Here is a 7,807-nt window from a genome sequence, read left to right as displayed (position 1 = left end):
TCATCACGATGGACACTGTCGAAGCTACAACCATTGTTTTTCTTTTGCAAAAAGGATCTAGAATTGTTCTATTGTTAAATTGTCCTAAGAGGTTCAGTACGGAGCCATAATATGAAACAAAAACTATCAACCAGAGACAATAATTTCATTATTTCAGGAACAACCTGGTTTATAAAGCATACTCGTTTCACATGAATGATGGAATGCACTTGTAAACCATTTCAACCTGTCTTTAAAGCAAAATAAGTAAGTAATATCTGGATTCCTTAGCTGTTTATTTCAAATAATGAGAACAACAATATTTCACCATGGCTCCATTGATCATTTTTAAGTTTCAGATCCACAATACGTCTGGATAATGACAGGGGAGCCACATTCAGCCCCAGGTCGCTCCCGTGGAGCAACATGGGCGGAACCCTAGAACCCCCTCCCAGCCGCCACATTCGGCCTCCCCTCTCCTTGCCGCCTCCGAAAATGGATGGTTGGTTTGGGAAAGACAATTAATAAAAAAATGCTTCAGAAATAATACTATTAGGAAGCAGATACAAAAAAGCAAATCAAGCCAATCAACTTTATATCTTGTCAGAACTTTTTAGTTCACATTGCACATAGCGCAAATGAACAGTGAGCAAATGAAATTATATCAGGTTATAAACCCCATGTCATGCAACAATTTGTGTAGAGTGGAGAACATTTCAACAAACCAAGATATGTTTTATATTATATATATAAAGCTACAAAGTCACAATAACATTCTAGCATTAACACAAAACATAACTGCATGGAAAATTTCCAATGCTATTGGCAAGTTAGTACAGCTGACTGATACAAAACTGGATGGGCACAATTTGAGCGGAAGCATACCTGCAAGTGTAGATGTAAACTTAAATATTAAACATTTCCCACAACAAGCTGGATGGGAGTATACAAACAAAATTAATCAACTACTCAATATCTACGCGAATGGAAGAACCGTGTGAAACAAGAATAACAAGCATCCTCTTGCATCACTGCAGCTAAATGAACCTCAATTATTTTATAACCAAACTATTTTGCTATTTATGCAAAAACAATAATACCTTTACTCCTAGCATGGTACTAAATTTCATTCAGAATCATTTATTTTGAACAGTCACTAAGAGGTGATTAGACAATTTATTAAAGAAAGAAAAGAGGTAAATGCCTACCCAATTATCATCACAACAACCTAAATTTAGGAGTTAGGAATGATGTCATATCCGAGGATCAGCAGGAAATGAGAAACATGACAGTAAAGATAGGTGATAATTTGATCGAAAAAATCTGAATCTATCACCACAGAATAAGCCAGATGAAAATTATGTGATTCATATATGCTTTTTTGTTCAATTCGATTCATGTATGCTAGAAAATCTAAGCATCTCAAGATTGGAAATGAAATCCAAATGTTGCCCAGCCTTTGTAGAGGCACCATACTGCTTCATGAGTTCGTTAAGGATAAATGCTATTCAAAATCCGCAGATCTTTAAAGAACTCTTTCCATGAAAATTTTTCTTTGCTGCTAGTAAGCAAACTTTAACAAAATTTATAACTAACTGGTACGGATTATTCAGTATAATCTTTAATAGATCTCCAAAGAAAAGCGGGAGACAGAAAGATAGAAACGTCACGAATTATAACTCAAGTGATATCACTGGATGAATCTGTCTTGTGTGGAGATCATAAAACTTTATCCCATCAGCTTTAGTTGTAATATCCACCGATGATGAAGTTAGGGCATCTCCAACCGCGCGACCCATCCCGCGCCCGCGCGTCCGGATGGGTCGAGCCGGACAAAAACGCGGCCCAGCGCGGGGACGCACCGCAAAAGCGGACGGCCGCGGCGTCCGGAACGACGCAAACCCGGCCCAAATCTGAGCTAGGTTTGCGTGGCCGCGGATGGCACGCGCCGTCCGCTCGCGTCCGCGCGCTGGTCGCCTCGTCTCCCTTGGGCCCACTCGTCGGTGACCGGGAAGGCTATTAAATGAGGATCGGAGGGATCCGGCCTCCGCTCCGGTCCCCATTCCACTCCCGCAGCCGAAACCGCCGCCATGGCCCCGAAGCGACGGTTCGCTTCCGGAGCCAACGACAACGAGGCGAGCGGCGGCCGCCGTCGTCCGCCGGCGCTGCGGCCGTCCGGACGAGCGAGGCGGCCTCCACATCGGAGAGGCCGTCCGCGGCGGCGCGGCATTGCCGCAACCGCCGCCGCTGCTTCTCGAGCCCAAGCCCGAGTCCTCGGAGGAGGACCCGGACCTCCGCGCCGCGCTCCTCATCTCGGCGGCGGAGGAGGACACGAAATGGCCGCACCTCCATGCGGCCATTCGCACCTCCGAGATGGAGGAAGCGGCCCGGCGGGAGTTCGAGGAAGCGGAGGGCTGGGAGCTCTACGCCCGAGGCCCGCCGAGCGCGACGGGAGGAGGAGGAGGCGGCGCGGCGGGAGGAGGCCAGGCGCCGCGCCGGCGGCGGAGCGCCGCGAGGAGCGACGACGGCGGAGGCCGGCGCCGCGCGGAGGAGCAGCGGCGCCGAGGAGGCCGGGCGCCGCGCCCGGCAGGAAGGCGGCCGAGGCGGCTGCTCCGTGCGCCGCGCATCCTCGGGTCGCTCCGGACCCCCGCTCGGCCTCGGGAGGAGGCCCTGTGGTCTGCGTGGCCGAGTCCCCGGCGCGGTCGAGCCACACCGAGTGCCTCGCCGCCGGGGACGTCGTCCACGACGACGACAGCACGCCGACGACGCCCACGGGGCTAGGCGGCGCACCGGCGGCCACCGCGCCGCCGACCAAACCCTAATAGAGGGTTTTTCGTTTAAATTGTAAAAAGCCCATATAGGGGCTTCTTTTGTTAGTTATTTGCCCAAAATAGGGCTATGTACAAATTTGCCCAAAATAGGGCATATGTTTTAATCAAATTTCGTTTAAATTTGCCATTTTTCTTTTGTTTTCGTGTTTCTCCGATTATGCGCTGCGTCCGCGCGTTGGGCGCAGTGCGCGACCCAAACGGACACGCGGACGCGGGCCGCTGTCCGGGTGTCCGCTCGGCCACCCAAACCGGATGGCCTTAGCACTATCTTCAGCCTGAATTAACAATGCACACTATTATTTATATTTAAGTAATAAAGGATGGTAAGATGCTTTGCTGCAGGGGTACATGATATACGTAGACTAATGGTAAAACATGGGTTGATTTTGTCCCGGTGCAACATTTATAAGTACAAAACCTCGAACCGGGGTACCCAAAAGTTTCCGTTTCATCAAAGGAACATACAGTGTGTGTGTTTATGAAATGAAGAGAGGCTCAGAAACCCACTACTGACTTCTCAAAAAAAAAAAAAAAAACACTACTGCAAAGGATATGTGCAGCTTAAGCTTTGTGTTTCAAATTAATTAAGGCTTACTGAATTTTTTTTATTCCAGCATTTGGCTAAAACTTTATAACAGCTTATGGCTATAACTCTTTGCTACACCACTGGCGGTTTGCATCTTTGGCCGGGCTAAATACTTGTACTACCTTAAAAAACAAACCCGCTGCTCAATCCCATTCATCAAATAAATATGTGGAACGTTTCAGTGAATGAAGACAGTAAGGCATCAGTAGCATCGTTGTTAACTCTCAACGAAAATGGAAAGGCGAATCAATAATATTTTCTAACTGAAGCAAACAGTAAGGCATCAGTAGCATCGTTGTTAACTCTCAACGAAAATGGAAAGGCGAATCAATAATATTTTCTAACTGAAGCAAACAGAGTAACAGAGATAGTTGTGTGCTGCTGACTGCTGACCAAGGCATCGTCGAAGCATGGAAAGCGTAAAATATCCCTGCGGATGGAGTTGCGCACTAAAACAGGAAAGAAAATTAAATAAAGAGACAAAGGGGATAAATTGGTACCTGCGGATGGGGTCTTTGTACTGGATAGACGTTTGCCTGAGCATTTCGACGGAGTGATGTCGCCTCCGCGCGATTTCCTCCATGGATTTGGGAACCACTTCGAGTTCCATGAGTACCGGAAGTATACCTTAGCGCTGGCGTGGGGTGACCCGCGACGGAGGGGGATCGGGCGGATGATTTTTTCGAAGACACCGCGGACGGCGGCGGCGGCGACGCCCACCTCACCTGGTTCGCGGCAAGCACGGTCCGGCGCACGGCGGCTGCTCCTCTGGAATTGCCGGGAGGTGGTCGTTGGTCGTCTCCACGTCTAGCAAACAACTCTAAAGGAAACAGGATCCTCCAGAGCCACCAGAAGACAGCGACGGCCGCCGGCGCGGCGAGGTGGACGGCCAGGAAAACCGCCAGGGAGGCGTGCAAAGGGCGGCGGAATAGCCGATGCGCAATCAAAATTCGGAATGCAAGACCAGTTGAGAGATTTTAACACACTACCAGACACGCAACGCAACCCCATAGCAGAAGAACCGACGTTGACCCGATATCGCCTCTAAAATCCACCGGCAGTCAAGGGCTAAATCAACTGCAGGTAGGCCCAAGGATAGTGACACCCCGATCAACCAGGAGCTCCCAAAACACTGGGAGCTTAGAGCTCTTTAAAGATATCGGAAGGGGTAGTGCTGAGCGTCCCCCGGGGGATCAAATCCCGGATCCCCCGGGTCGCTAGCCGTCCGATCGGCTAATCTAAACCGTTACGTTAATATGGTCAACGCTTCCTTGGCAGCTGGAAAACGAAAAGGAAAAACTCATCGCGAGCAGCTCTCGGAACTCCCACCGCCCAGACCTCCGGCCACCCGCGCCAGTAGCATCGCCAGCACCGCCGGCGAGGTTAACTACTCGGTAGCAAAATCTATCGCTCCTTGGTATGCTTAGAAGCACCTCCCTTAAGTCCCTCCGCAGCACCTCTATCCTCCCACTGGCAGCATCCCCTCCCTCCCCTCGCAGCAGTGCGACCTCTCATGGCAGCACCGCCGTCGCCGGAGAAGATTCCGGCATGATTGTTTGTAGCAACGTCGTCGGCCTTTGGCAGCAACACCGTTGCCCTCTGGCAGCAACCTTGCCGGCCTTTAGTAGCAACGCCGCCAGCTGCTTGAAGCAACGTCGCCGACCTATGGTAGCAAAGCCGGCGGCCGCTGGGAGCACAACATGGCCTCTGGCAGCAACGCCGGCTGCCACTGGGAGCAGCGCTGCTGGCCGCTGATAGCAACGCCGCATGCTGATGGGAGCACCACCGCGTGCTGCTGATAGCAACGCCGCATGCCGATGGGAGCATCGCCGGCCGGCGCTGGGAGCAACGCCGCATGCTGATGGGAGCACCACCGTGTGCCGCTGATAGCAACAACGCATGCCGATGGGAGCAACGCTGCCACACGCCTTGTAGCACCGAGAACGCCAAATCGGGCAAAAGCATCGGAGTTCGCCGGTGCGCCGCCACTCGTTACTGCACGGAGTGGAACGGTCGCCCGTGGCCGGAGATGGCCGAGTCGTGGCGGCGCGCGGCCATGGAGGAGGCAAAACAGCCGAAGGTAGGAAGGTCAGATCTGGGAGGATAAGACCAGGGCCAGGCGGCGGAGGTCGGCTGGTGGTCGGCCGGCGAGGTGGAGGTAGAACGCCGGCGAGCTGGAGCGGTGGTTGGGCGGAGTGTTTTTGCGACGACACGGACTAGAAGGAACGAGAAGAATGGGGAATTGGATGGACGAGAACGCCTCCAGAGGTGAAAGATGTGGTGGGTCCTACCATCGACCGATGTCTCCTAGTGCGTGCCAGCGAGGCGGACGATCGCTCCTCGCGATCCCCCGGGGGATTGAGAGCGTTTTCCTATCGGAAGGTGTCCGTGCCTGAGTCTCATAAGGATTTTCTTCGGTTGGTTTGAATCGAGAAGAAGCTAGCAACAAAAGGAGGAAGAGCGATGTACGATACGACAAGTTTAACCTTGACTTTTTAGCGATCGGACGCAATAATCTAACCCAATTGCTAAAAAGTACTCGAGTGCTCGTTGGTTTTTCGAGCACTCACCTCTCGTCCGTCGGATGGGCTTAATCAAGACTTGCAAGCGCCGTTCCGATAGCATCTGTGCCGCCCACCCCTTATCTGATCCCCACCGTGTGCGCCGCCTACGCTGCACGCTCCCCCGCGCCGGCGGCAAGCTGCACAACCGCGGTGACCCTCACCAAGCAGCCCCCGCCGATCCGGCGCCCCTACCAACCCTCCTGCTAAATCGGCACCAGCCCTCCTTCCCGGTCGCCGGCGGAGCGCGGAACCGCCGCCGGGAACACCCCAAGCGCCTCATGGTGCTCCCACCTCCACCTCGTGCCGCCGGGTTCCCCAACCTCCACCAAGTCACGCTGGAGGCGTCCCCAACCTAGCTCCAGGCGCCTCTGCCCCGATCTCGTCCGCAAACAGCTCCGGCCGGAAACTTCGATCCCGCTCGTCAGCTCAAGGTGAGGTGTCCCGTATCCGGCCAGGGACCTGGGGTTGTACCCTATCCTCCATGTTTTCGGGGAGGAGCAGCTGCAGGCTGCAGCCACTACAACGACAGCCATACTTAGTAGCAGCAGCACCTTGAGTAACTTCATTAGATCAGCAATTTCAGAAACTACCGCGATCTTACCTTGGTGAACATACATATGCTAGATTATTAGGTATGTCAATTTGTTTCTACAAATAGCTCTGAACTTGGATCTGTGTTGCCATCACCTGATCACTACAATGCTTTTGAGTGTGAGACAGCTCTTATGAATGTTTTCTGTTGAATGAAGTTGAAACCATGGTGAGCTTAACTGAACATGATGTTAAACTTGACCAAGATGTACTACTGATAAGCAGCTTTGACATTATTGTTTAACTTTTAGCAGGCCAGATGATAAACTAGTGAGGCTTAGTTGAGTGGTTAGTTCAGGCCAACAACATAGATGCATGCCCCAGGTGTCAAAATACTGTCCGCTCCTTCGCTTGGAGCTGTAGGAAATAGCGGTGTCTCTTAAGCTGTCACTGTTAATTAAGGTGTATCGTCAAAATGCCTAAGTTGGCTATCAAAATGAATTAAATTGGTTCTACCAACATGCTTAAGTTGTGTTTTATAGTTTAGTTGGTTTTGTTTTCCGTTTTTGGAGCAACATGCACAAGTTGGCTACACTGGTGGAAAAAGGGGCTTTGGTCGCGGTTGGCAACTGCCATTAGTCGCGGTGGCGCAACCGCGACCAAAGTAGCGCGACTAAAGGCCCCCTTTAGTCGCGGTTCCTTACGAACCGCGACTAAAGGCCCGTCCACGTGGGCCGCGAGCGAGCGCCGGAGCGGAGGACCTTTAGTCGCGGTTCTTCCGGCCAACCGCGACTAAAGGCATCCGCGTGGTTTAGGGTTTAGCCCACCTCCCCTAAATCTGGTTTCTTTTTAATTTGTATTATTTTATTTCTTTTGGGTTTTAATTTTGAAGGAGTTTCACATATTCTACGGTATCGTATACATACATGCATATGAATGTACAATTTCAAACAAATTTGAAATTAGAACCAAAAAGAATTCAAGAGGAATATACAATATATATTCAATATCGGATGACCATATACAATATATATTCAATATCGGATGACCATATACAATTTTGAACAAGTTAGTTACAAATTACGGTGCATATAAAGTTCTACGTCATCGTAATAGTGTTCTCCTCTAGGATCGATGACTTCCCTCGCCAACCATCCGAGCTAGTTCCTCTTGAAGTGGTCGGAAGCGAGCTTACGGACTAAGCGTCTTCCGGAGGTTATTCATCGGGATGTTGTTCTCACACTTACGGTCCCGCTCATTGCGGTATCTCCGGATCCTCTCACAAACATAGTATCCACATAGATTGGTCCCCGGTG

General features: G+C 51.0%; 1 long non-coding RNA gene across 1 annotated transcript; it reads right to left on the bottom strand.

Moving 5' to 3' along the window:
- Window positions 1–693: 693 nt before the first annotated feature.
- LOC124651230 lies at window positions 694–4,040 on the bottom strand. The gene is made up of 2 exons (XR_006987319.1): window positions 3,897–4,040; window positions 694–864 (listed from the first exon to the last, which is right to left on the bottom strand). It is a non-coding gene; the product is annotated as an uncharacterized LOC124651230 (long non-coding RNA).
- Between the last annotated feature and the right edge of the window lie 3,767 nt (window positions 4,041–7,807).

This window comes from Lolium rigidum, chromosome 5 (assembly GCF_022539505.1).
Source record: "Lolium rigidum isolate FL_2022 chromosome 5, APGP_CSIRO_Lrig_0.1, whole genome shotgun sequence".
Taxonomy (NCBI): Eukaryota; Viridiplantae; Streptophyta; class Magnoliopsida; order Poales; family Poaceae; genus Lolium; species Lolium rigidum.
This window is presented reverse-complemented; position numbering and strand designations above follow the sequence as displayed.